The sequence below is a fragment of the Bubalus bubalis genome, chromosome 22, assembly GCF_019923935.1.
Source record: "Bubalus bubalis isolate 160015118507 breed Murrah chromosome 22, NDDB_SH_1, whole genome shotgun sequence".
In the NCBI taxonomy this organism is placed as follows: domain Eukaryota; kingdom Metazoa; phylum Chordata; class Mammalia; order Artiodactyla; family Bovidae; genus Bubalus; species Bubalus bubalis.
In genome coordinates this window covers 38,816,810-38,832,924 of record NC_059178.1, presented here as the reverse complement: position 1 = coordinate 38,832,924, position 16,115 = coordinate 38,816,810, and the positions used below count along the sequence as shown (strand labels likewise).

Below are 16,115 nucleotides of genomic sequence, written 5' to 3'. Positions count from 1 at the left end.
ACTTTACACATCTCCACACCCGCATAGTCACAAAATCTGTTCTTTATTAAAACAATTTTTTGCTAAAAATATTACATATAAAATAGGAATATTATATAGATTTTAAATATTTTTTTTCTGCTTTAGAGAAAAAATTCTTATAGAACTCAGTGATTCATGCATATAAACTCTGTGTATATATGCCCTGATTGAGGCCGTTTGTAATTAGACATCAAGAAGTACTTCTTAATAATGAGGAAACCATTTATTAATGAGCTGCTTCTTGTAAAGTACTATTCATTAGCTCTACAGTGCTGACCAAGCTTTAAATGTATGTATGCCTTTCTAAAATCAAATTAAAATTGACCTCTCTAAAATCAAACTGAAATTGCCCTCTTTTGTTTACTTGTTTGAAAGTGAAAGTCACTCAGTTGTGTCTGACTTTTTGCGACCCTGTGGACTGCAGCTCACCAGGCTCCTCTGTCCATGGGATTCTCCAGGAAAGAATACTGGAGTGGGTTGCTATTCCCTTCTCCAGGGGATCTTCCTGACCCAGGGATCAAACCCCGGTCTCCTGCATTGCAGGCAGATTCTTTACCCTCTGAGCCACCAGGGAAGACTTTATTTAATGTATTGCTTTTCTGTGAATATGAAAGCACTGTATAAAATCAGACAGAGACTTATTAATTATGGAGGTACCCACTGAAGGCAGATTCTGAAAAATATCTTTACACTGAAGGCAAGCACATTAACAGCCCAGCCCAGATGCACCCCTGTGCAAGCCTGAGGGGATAAACATCAGTGTTTGTTGTTGTTTAGTCACTAAGTCATGTCCAACTCTTTTGCAACTGTTTTTGCGACTTTTTTTTTTTTTTTGTAACTCATGACGCTCCTCTCTTCATGGGATTTCTCAGGCAAGAATACTGGAGTGGGTTGACCATTTTCTTCCCCAGGGAATCTTCCCAACTCAGGCATCAAATCCACATCTCCTGCATTGGCAGATGTATTCTTTACTGCTGAGCCATCAGGGAAGCCCTAACATCAGGGATGCTTGGCTGCAAATTCCTTCTCTTAATCCCTTCCTGAGCAACCCAATCAGGAGGAAGAAAGGGCCTGTGTCTCGGTCTTTGTAACCTAACAGGACCCCACATTCTTTGAATCTCAGATATGAAGTCAATATAGTAGATGCTTTTGTATCGAGTAACTCAGGAGCCTCTTTCATGAGACACAGATTAGGAACCTGGAGCTGGGCTATAGCTGTGGCCAGGGTTCAAGGCAAAGATGAATCACGCTCAGTAGGTCTTATGAATATTTCCAGGAATAATTCGATTCCCCTGCATTGTAACATGTGACTTGCTTCAACAAGTCTGAGAAGCACTGCCCTGGTATTTTGAAGATAAATAAAAATGAATCATTCTTTCTCAGTACATAAAACCAGTATATTTCAAAAGTACATTGGAAAGCTGGGAGAATGCAAATGTGTTTTATTTGGCCTGAACATTGTTGTAAAATGTTTGCATCTGAATGCGCTTCAAGGGAACATGTACTCTGGAATTTTCCCCTGCCCACATATCTTCCCATTGCCCCATAGACAAACCTCTTCACTCACATGTGTACTTTGCCTGGTCTCTAGAGACAGTTGAGTTTGATGCCTTGTAGTAGATCAAAACTTTTGATTTACCTAGTATAAGCCAAGTCTTTCATTATCCAAACATATGTGCCAATATTTTTGCCTTAAACATTAAAGCTTTACTAATCCTTTGAGAAAACTATTTAGGATGAGGAATAAGATAAAGTAAGTCACTTACATATGAACAAGTTCCATGCAGAGAATGCGTTCACTAGTCTAATTTGTTCATTAGTCCAACAAATTTAGCCTAGGTACTCAAATAACACAGTTGGCCATCTATATAGTACTGTACTGTAATAGGTTTATAATACTTTTCACACAAATAATATACGAAAACAAACACAAAAAATAAAGGAAACATTTTTAATCTTATAGTACAGTACCTTAAAAAGTACAGTCCAGTCCAACACCTGGCATAGAGGAACACGTTCGCATCTTTGAAAGTTTTCAGTGTAAGGTTTGTATGTAGGCGACATGCTGTAGTCATTGTATGTTTTATCTATTCCAACTTACCTGAATGCAAACATACTATCTCCTCCACATTGTTCTGTGGCAGTATAGAAACTTACATTTAAAGGACAGGAAACAGGAATAAGAAAGGTATTTAAATTTTACTCTTTATATTTTAGCTTGAACTAATATGTGGTTTCACCCTTGAGAGGACACTTGCTATTTTGGAAGCAATATGTGTATCGGTCAGAATTTGAGTATATGAATATGTTATCAGTCAGAATATACAAATATAAATCAAACTCAAGCTGCACAACAACAAGCTGAATTAAAAATTTTGCCCTTAACCAGATACTGAATTAAGGTTTATTTCCTTCTCAAAACCTAACTTTCTGTGTGACTTCCATGAATTACTTGAAATCAACAGCCTTGCTTGGCACAAAACATATTGTTCGATTGCTCACTTGTGTCCGACTCTTTGCAACCCCATGGAATGCAGCACACCAGGCCTCCCTGTCCTTCACTATCTCCCAGAGTCTGCTCAAACTCATGTTCATTGAGTCAGTGGTGTCATCCAACCATCTCATCCTCTGTCATCCCCTTCTTCTCCTGCCCTCAATCTTTCCCAGTATCAGGGTCTTTTCCAATGAGTTGGCTCTTCACATCAGGTGAAAGGGAAATAATTGGACCTTTTTTTTTTTTTAAACCCCTGGGCATGAGTGTCTCAGTTTTGGCTTTAAACTGAGTTGTCTGTTACTCCTGGCAAGTTCAGAGGGAAGATAAGCCTCTTGGTCTCCAAGTAGGTAGACAACATTATTTATGTTTAGTCAGAGGAAAGATATGCTTAGTTTAAAAGTGGGGCCAGGACCAGAGTCTCTGAACTAGAATTAGAAGACATTTATAAAGCAAACAAAAATAAATTTTTAAAAGTCACTTAAAATGAAGGATGCCTGACATTACAGATCCTGAAAGCCCACAGCTCATAAAACACTTTGAAGCATTAAAAAGAGTAAGTGAGCCCATTAAGGAAAAGGCATTCTTCAATAAGCGACCCTAAATAGGCACACATCTTAGAACGAGGTCCTCATTTTTAAATTAGCTTTCTATAGAATTGAAGATGATCACATTGTTTTTTGCTTTTTTTTTCCTTTTAGTGCTGGTGTTGCTCAACACCCTAACTACACAGCATACTACTCGACAGTGCTCAAGAAGCTTTAGAAAGATTAATGCAACCTTACTTAGATGGACTCAGCAGGCAGACAGAACTGTATCTCTTTGTCCACCCAAACCACCAGGACAAAAAGGATGGAGGGCAGGACCCAGCATTTTACTGCAGCTCTGGATTAGCCACTGGACAGGTGCTAGAATGTTCTTATATGCTGTTCACTGGTTTACACACAGCACTGTGTCCCATCGTTCCCTTTGCAAAAGCCCAGGAAAGGCAAGGGAAGAGTAAAGAAAATCATAGTTCATTTGTATAGTTTAGGGTCCTGGAAATTAAATGCCATTCATCACCTTGCTGATTTTGTACTGAAATTTTAAAAACTGCTTATCCAGCCTCCTGCATAGTGCTGGGTTAAAACAAACGGAGCAAATCCCATCAAAGTGAAGTTCTGAAGTGAAGATAAGGCTGAATTCATGGAGAAATATTCTGTGCAGTTTTATTATTTTTCACTTTGCATAAACACCCCTTCCTTAATAATTGAATGATGTTTGTACCTAAAGCTATAGTTTAGGGCAGTTGGCAAAATTTAAAAGATTAAAATTAAGTTTGAATTTTTGCCTATTAAACATCTGAAGATATACCTAAAAACGGATACATTTAGTACTGGGCATGTCAAAAAAAGTTAATATTTAGCAGCCATTATAGTAAGTAAGTATTCATCAGGTAAACAGATTTAAAATGGAATATTTTTATTTGAAAATTTCTCAATTCTATTGTCACAGTCTTTCCCATTAAGATAAATAAGCATCAGGGCTTCCCTGTTGGCTCAGATAGTATAAAGAATTTGCCTGGGTTCGATCACTGGGTCAGGAAGATCCCCTGGAGATGGGAATGGCCATCCACTCCAATATTCTTGCCTGGAGCATCCCATGGACAGAGGAACCTGGTGGGCTGCAGTCCATGGAGTCTCAAAGAGTCTGACACGACTGAGTGACTGACATACATTATTAAAATGATATAGCCATCTTTTTTGTCTACCTTTTGTGTCTTAAATACCTAACAAAATTAACATATTGTGGAACACTGAGTGGGTAAGAGCTATTTGGGCTACCAGTTTCCCTCTACCTTTTCTAGACACCCATAAAAGAGTTCCTAGCAGTGTCTGACAGAGTTAAGTCTGAAAATGATAAATCTTATGAGCAAACACATGTGTGTGTGTGTGTTACTTATATCATATATTACTTTTTGTCTTCTCTAATTTAATACCTTCAGTTCCTCTAACTAAAGTGTTAAGATCTCCCGTTAACCTGTTTTTTCCCCTACCTGGATGTTGTTCGGCTTATGATGGTTCATAGCAGATCTCCTAGCAAGCCTTGACTGGCTCAGGCCTGAATGCCAGTTTAGCCTCCAAACTACAGTATTCCCATGTTCCCATGTTTAGATCTCAGTTCTGTACTTACCACTGTGTTAACTTGGACAAATCCCTAGGCAACCTCTGTGCCTCTGTCTTTTCAATCTATAAAATGAGGTTTAATCTTATCAAATTCATTGGGATGAGTGAATCAAGATAATATCACAGTCCATGAGCACAGTTCCTGGCATATAGTAAATGCCCAATCAGTATTACCTGATAATATAATATTTCTCTCATTTTTTAAATTATCATCATTCCTTGTTGAATGAATAATTAAATACCAGCAGCTCAGCATTCTAGGCATTATATACTTTTATCACTGAGGCCTATGATGGCACTAGATATCCCTATCTACTTCATCTATATATTAGGTCTCCTATTATGTATTCCTAATATTAATCATTCTCTATTGTTAGACTTAAATCAATTATGACTAATTTTGAAGTGTTACCTGTTTCCCATACTAACCTGTAAGTTCAATAGAAGCAGATACCCAATCTGTATCAACTGCAGTGTCTTGCACATTGTATGCACTTCATAAATATTTTAACAAATGTTTTAGCTAATTATAACTGTACAGTTCTTGCAGAGGTGCTAATGTTACATTACTTCCTCACTTTGTTTGTATAGATCATGTTTTAGATTTAAGTGTAAGGCTATACGTTTAGCCCTGTTAAATTAGCCTGCAGTGAAGTTGTTCATATCCTCCTGCTATTGACTTTACCCCTTGTTCAGGATTTTCCTTCCATCCTCACATCCTGCTCCTTGTTACCACCCAAATTGTTCAGTGTTTTATCAGCATACTTACGTGTCTCAGTTCAAACAGTGAATAGCATAAAGCTTAGGGCAAAACATGTGACAATGCCTTCTAAAGACCTTTCGTCTTGTTGCACCAGTCCATTCATCAGTCTGGGATGTGGTCATTCTGTTAGATGTGAGCCATTCACATGGTGCTGTCTTTTAGCAACTCCACTTTCTTTTGTCACCTGCTTTGTTCTATGTTTAGAAAATCACCACAATCTACCTTTTGGTTAGTAGTTCTTTCATAAAGTAAGTGAGATAAGTTTAGCATGAGTTGTCTCTTACCACTATTAACAAAGATTTTAAATGAACTTATAAATTAAAGATGTTTAAAGTTTAATGACACTGACATTATAATATAAACTGTTTTGTCTGCTTCCATATTTAAATTTCCTTTTTCTATCAAAGAGAACTTCAGATAGAGTTTGCCTTCTCACTTACGAAAACTGCTTTACAAGACAAGAATTTTAAATACAAAGATACACTTAATATAGCTCTCTAAATTCTAAACATGTTGCATTACTTCCAAAAGTTTTCCTACCAGCAACCTAATACATATATTACAGCGTTAAAATGTGTGTCTGACATAGAAAATTGAATCCTTTCCTTTATCTCTGCTGCTGCTGCTAAGTTGCCTCAATTGTGTCTGACTCTGTGCGACCCCATAGATGGAAGCCCACTAGGCTCCCCGTCCCTGGGATTCTCCAGGCAAGAACACTGGAGTGGGTTGCCATTTCCTTTTCCAATGCATGAAAGTGAAAAGTGAAAGCGAAGTCGCTCAGTCATATCCGACTCTTCGCGACCCCATGGACTGCAGCCTACCAGGCTCCTTCGTCCATGGGATTTTCCAGGCAAGAGTACTGGAGTGGGGTGCCATTGCCTTCTCCATCCGTTATCTCTACTTTCTTCCAAAACCCCACTAAAACAATTGCAAGTGAATATTAAAAATTTAAATCTGCATAGACTCAGGAAAGGGATGAGAAATTCATCAAATTTTTTTCCTTTTTATTGGAGTATAGTTTCAAAAACAGACAGCCTAGTTATTCACTCCACTAAGGAATCTAGAATTCTCCCAAAAATGGAGGAGTCAGAGAGGGAAAGAGATTCTGGCACTGAAATACCAGAAGCAAAGAATAGAAGAAAATGTTGAAGCAAAACAGTTCATAATCTCATATTAAAAAAAAAAGGTATTTCCTTGAAATTAGAAGTGAATGCATAAAAAAGAACAATAAAATGCAACTCTTGGAATATAAAAAAATATACATGATTGTCAAAAAATATTTTAAAAATTGGAAAGCCTTTTAGGAAATTGCTCAGAAACATAAAAATTTAGGCAAATAATGGAAAATTAAATAGCTTTTTTTTTTAATTTAATTTTATTTTTTTAAACTTTACATAATTGTATTAGTTTTGCCAAATATCAAAATGAATCCGCCACAGGTATACATGTGTAGATCAATTTAGGAGAGCCAACATCTGGATAATTAAAGAGAAAATAGAAAGGAAGAACTTATCAAAAATAATTTTTCCACAAAAGTGAAGAACCTGCATTACTATGATGAAAAAGCCCATAAAGTTATCAGGACAGTAAATGCACTTATGTCAATCACATCATCATGCAAGTTTAAGAACATATGAGATAAAGAGACAAATTTGAACAGTCCAGAGAGGGAGGAAGAATAAATCACGCATAAATAATAAGAAAGCCAACAGATAATAACCAGAAAAACCATTCTCAACACTAAAACATATGGGAGCCAAACTTGTAAACTTCTGTAGAAAATTTTATATCCAGCCAAATTATCAATGAAGCATGAGGATAAACGTAATTTTAAATACTTGAAGTCTATTTTATAAAGTGTAACCTTTCTCAGGTTATTGGAGAATATTCTCCAGTGGAACAAGAACATAACCCAAGGAAGAAGTTACTCCAAGAAGAGAAAATACAAAATAGGAGAAAAGAATATAATGGATGATGCTATATCCTATTGCATCTCACAGGCCTAGGGAATCCTCTTTCCAGATTGGAATAAAGAGATAGAGAGTACAGGGGGGAATATGAGACTGATGAAACCCTTGGTGGATAATATAGAAAATAGTCCAAGAAGTTTTATATTTGTGTTAGAGACTTCTGGAAAAAGTAGAAATAGTGTCTTGGAACTCAAACACCACACAAAAAAGAATTTTAACACTGAAGGAATAAAACTTCAGATACAAAAGTGTACTGATTGTCCACTGGTTGGCTCAATAGTGAACAGAATTATGTCATTCTGGTTTCTTGCAGGTGAGAGAGAACCTGTTCAAAAAAGTAACTGAAGACTGTCTTGTAAAGGGACTATTTATATAGGTATGAGAAGGGCTGAGGAAATCAAGAAGAGATGGTGGAGCACCTTAGGACCAACAAGTGAGAGAAGCCTGGAGGAGCAGTGGAAGGGAACTGTTAGCACAACAAGATGGGAACCAAAGCCCTGGACAAGAGGGTGTCTGATAGGGTTCAGGAACAGAGCTGCTCCCAGACTGTGGTATGGCAGGAGAGAGTGCTAGGGGATAGATACCCCCATGCTCTCCTCTAAACTCCTGTCCGGGCTTCCTGTTGATGAATCCCTAGCAGCCAGAGAGCAGGTGAACCCAACTGTTAAGTTCATGGTGGTTATACAGCCAGGAAGCAAGGCTTAAGAGTGCATCTAGAGAGGGAAATTGAGAATATTCAGTATACCAGCAAAAACATGTGTTGTTGCGATTTCTTATTGTAAGGCAAATTCTAGTCTAAGCTATATGATGCTTTCCTGACCTTATTTAACCAAACCCTGGGAATCCTAGTCAGATGTCTTTGGATACGAGGACTGTTTCATATAAAGTATAGAATGGATTCAGTGAGATGTTCATATATACAGGCACACTTCCCCTATATCTTCGCATGACTGCCTCTTTATCATCCTGTTTCTTGGCTGATGGGCTTACGTATTTTTCTCAGAAAGTTTTACCCTCCTGAATACCTGTCTCCAATCATTCTTTTATGTAACTCTATTTAATTTTATTTTTAATGAATACCGCTCTCTGAACTTAGTATTATAACATATATTTTTTATTTCTTTCTCTTATCTAGTCTCTTTCCCACCTCACACCTCTATATGTCTCTGTAGGGTAGGAATCGGATGATCTATCTTCACCTGCATGCTGAATGTGTAACCCAGGGAATAGAAGGGATTCAATAGAACATTGTTTAAATAATTCACTAGGAAATAAAATGGCTGTATAAGATTTTGTCCTGGATTGTACCTATGAGATAATAAAAAGGGGCCTGTTGAATATGACCCAAGTCTGTTGCTCAGGAGACTGCAGAGACAGATGAAGGTGTCATTTATCAAAATCAAGAATTGAGGAGGTGGAGCATATTATGGCTGGAGAATTAGGAGTTGGAGGAAGATAACATGACATACATACTCAGTGGGATGCACTTGTGGGGCATGCAGTTATTTATGTCCAGTAGGTAGTTGAAAATGTGGACCTGGGAAAAGATCTTAATTATAGATTTAGATTTAGAGGCCTTTGGTGTAAAGGGGTAGATGAACTCATAAATAGAATGAAATCTTGCAAGGAAATTATGCAGAGAAATGAGCAGGAGAATAAAAATGGAAGGGAAAAAGAAGCTGAGCTATACTGTTGCTGCCAAAATTTATTGTGGAGTAGGGTAAAGTAATCCAATATTGTAAGGAAAATGTTACCACTACTTTTCAATATGTTCAGGAACACTAATGGGTTTAATTGTGTGTATTTTTGAGAAGTTAGAGAATTCCTAAAAATTACCGACTCCTTGAATAATTAGTTTTTCATACTAGATGGTAAAAAAAATTAGAAACTTTATATTTGAAGAAATATGTCAACAATTATATTTCTCTTCTTCCTGTATACCCTCCACCCACAGTCAACATAGTGTATCAGATCTCTGTATTTGTATAACACTGTACTTGGTAAATCAAAAGCAGTATTATCAAGGAAAGGAAAGGTAACAAAAATATATTTTACTTACTTGTACACATAACACCAGCATGTAGTCAGACATCAGTGATGTGTTTTGAATTCATCCCTAGATTATTTTTAGATCATTTCATATTGTCTCATACATGTTTCCTTTAAAATTTAATTTCACATTAAAAGCATTATCGCTCAGTGTTGCAGGCATCACCACTTTGATGGCTTTCTCATTACCTTAGTTTGACTATTTCATGATGAATATACTTGAAATATCAAAATGGATAGGTAATTCTTACACCCAGTTTAAATTAAATTATAATAACCTGTAAGCTTTTATTCCAGTATGTTTGGAAATTAAGATCTCAATTATATGGCTCATTCAAGACATACAATTCAGATGGAATTATGTTTACTATCTGATTGAACATAATGTTCTTCAGTAGTAGCTGTAAAGGTATCTATTATGTAGATGACATTCAGAAGGGATTTTTCTTTGTTCTGCTCATTCGACCATGCTAGCACACCTGTTTCTAATTTTGAAACCACCTATGACTACCTCCCAACATCAGTGTGGAAATAACATCATTAGTCAAGTTTTTCTATTTACTCAAAAAGAAATATGAAAAAATGAAAAATTTCTGCCAAGGCCAAGAGTTTTTTTTTTTTAAAAAAAAGCTTTCATTGTATTTTTCAAATCTCTTTTTCCCGTTGAGCCTAATTTTCTTAATCCAGTAGTAATACCTCTCCAACTATACTTAAAAGATTTAGGGTAACTGACATCTGGGATAAATAAATTGTATCTGAGAGATCATTTTTCAAGTACTTTGGTCTGAGATTTGTTGGTTTATGTTTTTATAGCTGTTTGTGACAGTTAAAACCATAGTTTTAACATAAGTTGGAGCCTAACCTTGTACTTTCAGAAAACTTATATTCACAGAAATGAAAAGAAAGTTTGTTTCTCTTGTTATCTTTTAAAATGACATGTTACTTTTCATTTGATCTAAAATGTTACAATCAAAAACAGCATTAAAAGTCATGAGTTTATTTTAGCATTAAGCAATAATATATATTTCTAGGCTCCTCTGTCCATGGGATTTCCCAGGCAAGAATCTACTATTAGATGTGGACAAAATAAAATAAAAACATAATCATCTTATCAGACTAAAATTAAGTACCAGAATCTAGTTAAATCCTTTTAAAAACATGCTTTATGTTTCAAATTTGATCACACCATCGATAAAACAAGCACCTCTCCAAGCTGCTTGACAACATAGTCTAGTTAGCCATTATGCAGATATTAGCCTTAATCTTCTGATATCACCATGCTAATATGATTCTTGCTGCTAAGTCGCTTCAGTCATGTCCAACTCTGTGCGACCCCATAGACAGCAGCCCACCAGGCTTCCCTGTCCCTGGGATTCTCCCGGCAAGAATACTGGAGTGGGTTGCCATTTCCTTCTCCAATGCATGAAAGTGAAAAGTCAAAATGAAGTCGTTCAGTCATGTCCGACTCTTAGCGGCCCCATGGACTGCAGCCCACCAGGCTTCTCCGTCCATGGGATTTTCCAGGCAAGAGTACTGGAGTGGGGTGCCATTGCCTTCTCCAATATGATTCTTATGTAGTAGCTAATGGTTAACTGCTCTAAAAAAAGTCTTTGACCTCCATTGTGCTTCTCAAAGTCTAATTGCTAAAAATATTTATTCTGAATGGAATAGGAAATGGCAACCCACTCCAGTATTCTTGCCTGGAGGATTCCATGGACAGATAAGTCTGGCAGGATATATATAGTCCATGGGGTCGCAAAGAGTTGGACACACGACTGAGCACGCACACTCACACACACACACACACACACATTTGTTCTGAATTTTTATCAAAACTGTAGTGTTTTTTGTTATGAATTTTTATTTCATCTGAAATATTTTTATAGCTAAGGATTCTAGCATAGCTATAGGGTTTAGAATCTTGTTTTGGAGAAATTTCTAATTTTTTGAATTGTTTTGGTATATTTTTAGACCTCATCTTCAGTGGGATGTTTGGTTCAAGGTCTTTGATCTCTAGCAATCTGAGAACTAAAGAACTAATTTATATACTCAAAGTCTTTATTCCCTTCTAGGATATCTTTTACTTTCTAGTTGCTTTCCATGCATTTTTCATAAAGATAATTGTATACAGTAGCAGAGATACAAGAATTTCAGATAAATAGGCCCAACTTATTTTGTTTGAAGGTGTATAGGAAATATGCTTGTGTGCTAAGTTGCTTCAGTCCTGTCTGACTCTTTGTGACCCTATGGGCTGTAGCCCACCAGGCTCTTCTGTCCATGGGATTCTCCAGGCAAGAATACTGGAGTGGGTCACCATGCCTCTTGTCCAGGGGATCTACCCGATCCAAGGATCAAACCCTTGTATTTTATGTTTCCCACATTGGCAGGTAGATTCTTTCCTTTACCACTAGCACCACCTGGGAAGCCCCGTCTAGGGGATAGACTAGAAATTTAGAGAGAAGATACTTTGTCAATCTGGAATTTAGATGAGTAAGGAAAATACCATCCTTTTTCTTTTGATGAAAGGCATACCTAAGTCTGCTTTACCTACATAAAACTTTTTGATTTCACACACAGTTTTTTATAAAGTACTAAAAAGCAAATTTTATGTTGTCATCCATCATTAGATATATATGTAAAAATTTTGGAAAAAAGATTAAAAACTCAATGACAGACCATCATCAGAGACTATAACACAGACAATAGGTACAGGTAAGAAACTTTCTATATATCGGTGGACATATGTGGCAAGTTAGGTAACTCAGACTATTACACTGGTAAGATTTATTTTTTCAGCTTAAACTATGATCAGAGTACAGAATGCATGAGGAGAAGTGACAAGATGTGGCTGGAAAGATTGTTCTCAAACTCTGAAAGGCTTTAGATGCCAGGAGCTTTGAGTTTTGTTCTATAGGAAATAAGAAATCTCAGGAGATTTTAAAGAGAAATCAACATGATAAGTGATTTTTAAAAGATACATTTGAGGAGATGTAGACAAGAAGTGAAGGGACAAACACTGGTCAGAAGGTTATCACCGTAGCCCAAAGGAGGGATTGCATGAGCAATGAGTGCTTCTCAGATGTGTGCCAATGAGGGTCATTTCCAAGATGAAGTTGAGAGGGCTTGGGTATTATTTGACTGAGAGAAACCTGTGTAAGAGAAGAAAAAAATCTTGGCACGGTGCAGTAAATAGAACAAGAAACATTGGTAATAGAATAGGTGTTATTTTGTTTTTTAATTAAAAATTTTTGCAAGAGGTCTCTGGAGGGAAGAGAAAATAAATTAATTTCAAAGTATTAAAAGGATGTAATTGAATACTAAGAAATTCAGGCACAAACCTAAGAGGGAAGGCAGAAATTGGAAGTGAGAATTTAAGAGTAACAGTTACATTACATAGGTAATATCAGAAACCACGTCTGCCATAGAATCACCAGATAGAGTATTGTAACTCTCTTACCAAAAGGGAATATTGTATTAAGAAGGTTTAGAAAAAAAATGATTTAAGGACGATGTTATTTAAATAGAAAAAGCCCAATTGCAAATAAAAGGATTTTGTAAAAAATGTTTTGAATTGTTCTACGTGTAGATTGTTAAAAAGAACTAAAGATGAACATTGAGGTGAAACCAAGATACCATGACTAAAATAAAATCTTTCTTATTCATAAACTTGATTACAATTTAATGTGAACTATACCAGTGTGGTACTGCTTGGTTAAAACTGAAAGAATTTTCTGAGGTGAAAAATATTATGCTATACATATGAAAATGAATGACCAAAACAGTTATATCTGCAATCAGATTTTATGACCTCAAAGGAATATTACTTTTAAATTTTCATTTCGATCATATTAACAACAGAACTCAAAATTAAGTATTAGAAACCTATAGAAAAAAGACATCTATTTTTTTAATTTGATATTTTTGGCCTGTAACTAAAGAGCATAGTGTTACATTTAAGATTGCAATTTAAAAGTGTTAATTCTCAGCCCTTGCTTGTAATTATAAAATGTTATGACCATCAGGAAGAATTTGAGAGTAGATAGGTTTGCGGTGTAGTAGGTTACTTCTTGCCAGCCATGTATCTTTGTATATCAGGTTAAGGACTGTATTTTTTATGTATTTTTCTTTAAGTCAGTAGTTCTCAAGCATTTATTGTTCATAAAATTATGTCTCTGTGTGTGTGTATGTGTAAATATTACCACAGTTTATTAACATAACCTGTCTGGGAACGCTTTGTTAAAACTCTTCATGAAAGCTCTCCTGCTATGACTTTGGTTTCTCAAGTTGGAAACAAAATCTATCTTCTCTGTTATTTCAGATCTTATCATTATAATATTTAGATTTTGTCAAAATATATCTTCCACTGTTACCTTTCCTAGTGGGTTTGGCAGCATCTTTGCAAAGAGCCGTCTATTCAATCTTCTGTGTTGGCATCTTGATCATTTGTATGGCCAAGGGGAGACTGTGTGGATGCTGTTAACTATATGAAAGAAGTTACTGCCTGAGTGTTATTATATACATGAGTGAGTGTGTGTGTATGTGTGTTTTGATGGCATCATAAATCACTTCTTATCATCGTAAGTAGTAAGCACATTTACATTAAGTGCAGACTGTTTTTCCTTAGCAAGAAAGCAGTTTAAATTAGAGCTCTGGTTCTCTCAGATCTTTTATGAGTTTCACTGCAAATTCTTATCCACATGTGCTTAGTTCTGAAACACTTGCTATGAAGTGGAATAAGAGACACTTTTAGAAGTTAGAGAGGTTTTCCAGCAGTTTATACATGAAATAAATTGCACTCCCTCACGTCATCCATAATTGAAGAGCAAAGAAAATTAGGGGAAGTAACTTAAGTAAAAATGCTATCATACAGACTACAAAGACCTTGTAAAGACAGGAGAAATCAAGTAACAATCTTAAAGGAAGTTCAAGTAAATTGATGCCTAAATGATATACATATTCTGCAGTGATAAACTTGTTTGAGGTCTATGCAATTTTTTTTTTTACCTTAAAAAAGCTCATTGCTTGTACCTAGATCATCTCAATGGTGAACTAAATGTATAATTTCATGTTGATGCAAAATGCCTTTCATCTCCAATTGCTATAACAATGTAAGATAAAGGAAAACAGAAGAAAAATATTACTGAATCAAGCAAAAAACTTTTTGCCGTTTGCTGATAATATTTATAGGCAGAGAAAAGTTAATGAAAATACGCAGCATATTTTACAGATAGTAGAGAGTATAAAATCTAAGAAAATTTTAAGTTCTTGGGAGATATAAATGCAATGTTTTTGAAACCTATTGTCAAAAGTTGAGTAGAATCAGGCAAATTTAATTAAAAAAAAAACATGTCTGTATAAGATACATGGGTAAAGGATTCCTTTGGCATTTGAAGTAAGTTAGGAATTCAATCTGTATTGTCCACATACCAGATCAGGTTCAGCTAACTCAAGTTTGTCCTGTCCAGTTTCTATAGATAGAGTACAAAGGATACGGGCCAATCTTCCCAAACAGTGTGTGAATGAGAAGGTCATGAGCAAACAATGCCTACACTTCTAAATAATTTCCAGTCTTGCCCTCCATCTATAAGTAATCATCTGTCCTAGTCTAAGCCCAATTTTTCAAATTTGAATTGCATACTTATATACATAAAGCAGATATTTATTGATAAGACCAGACCCTAATTATAGAAGTCACCATAACTGTTTCATCTGTTGTATGTTTTTAATCAAAAGAAATCTGAATCAAAACAATTCTGCATTGTCTCGCACAACGCTGGCAATGCTGGTGGTCATTTCATCATGTTGATGCATCATTTTTATGGAATTTTTAAGAAAATTTGAACTATGTCCTATAAAATCTGGCACAGGATTTTTCCGGTTTCTGATGAATAAAATGTGTTTTATTGCCTAGATATTCAGTATTGTGGGATATTAATATATTCCTCTTTTGAAAATAATCTTCATAGCAACCTAGGGGGCAAGCTGTCAGCTTTGAAAACTTCAGGAGCTAATGATTATTAAAAGTTGCTTATAAAGATAAAATGTGACTCCAGGGGATATTTATTTTTTATGTCATTAAAATCTATGCTTCTTTGAAACCAATAATAGTAATCACTCATGTGAAAAACATGAATTAACTTTACATTAAACTTTTGCCCAAAATACACTGCTGAACAGATTCAATTGGGATTTTGATACTTTATATTTCTCAACATATAGTGGACTACCAAAACATTAATAGTGAAAATCTGTGTTTGGATACAAATGACTCCCTACAAGGCCTATTTTGATTATCCATGGAATTAATTATCTGCCTTCTCAGTGCAGTTTCTGTGGTTTGGAATAACAGTTAATATTGAAAAGGCTGAGGCACATTTAAAAAGTAGCATGTTTAATAATTCAAACTAATTCCATCACACAAAGAATCAGAGAGAAAATATTGTGGGAGGCAATGTCTTCTTCCTTCTCCCTTTCTAGTCATCTTTAAGAAACTCTTCTCCAATAGGTGTATTTTATTGTCATTTTCCAAACCCAGAAAAATAAATTGGGAATGTATCATAGGAGCCACTAATTTTTTTTAACTAGAAACTCCAATTTTATCACATTGACCAACCTGTTTTCAAACAGGAAACTAGGAAGTTACCCTAATGGTGGAA

The 16,115-nt window shown here is 35.7% G+C and overlaps 1 protein-coding gene across 10 annotated transcripts in view; it reads left to right on the top strand.

Annotated features, from left to right (window-relative positions):
• Window positions 1–16,115, top strand: part of NOL4 (nucleolar protein 4) — a 563,001-nt gene that overhangs the window by 467,625 nt on the left and 79,261 nt on the right. The gene's annotated exons all lie outside the window — the stretch shown is intronic.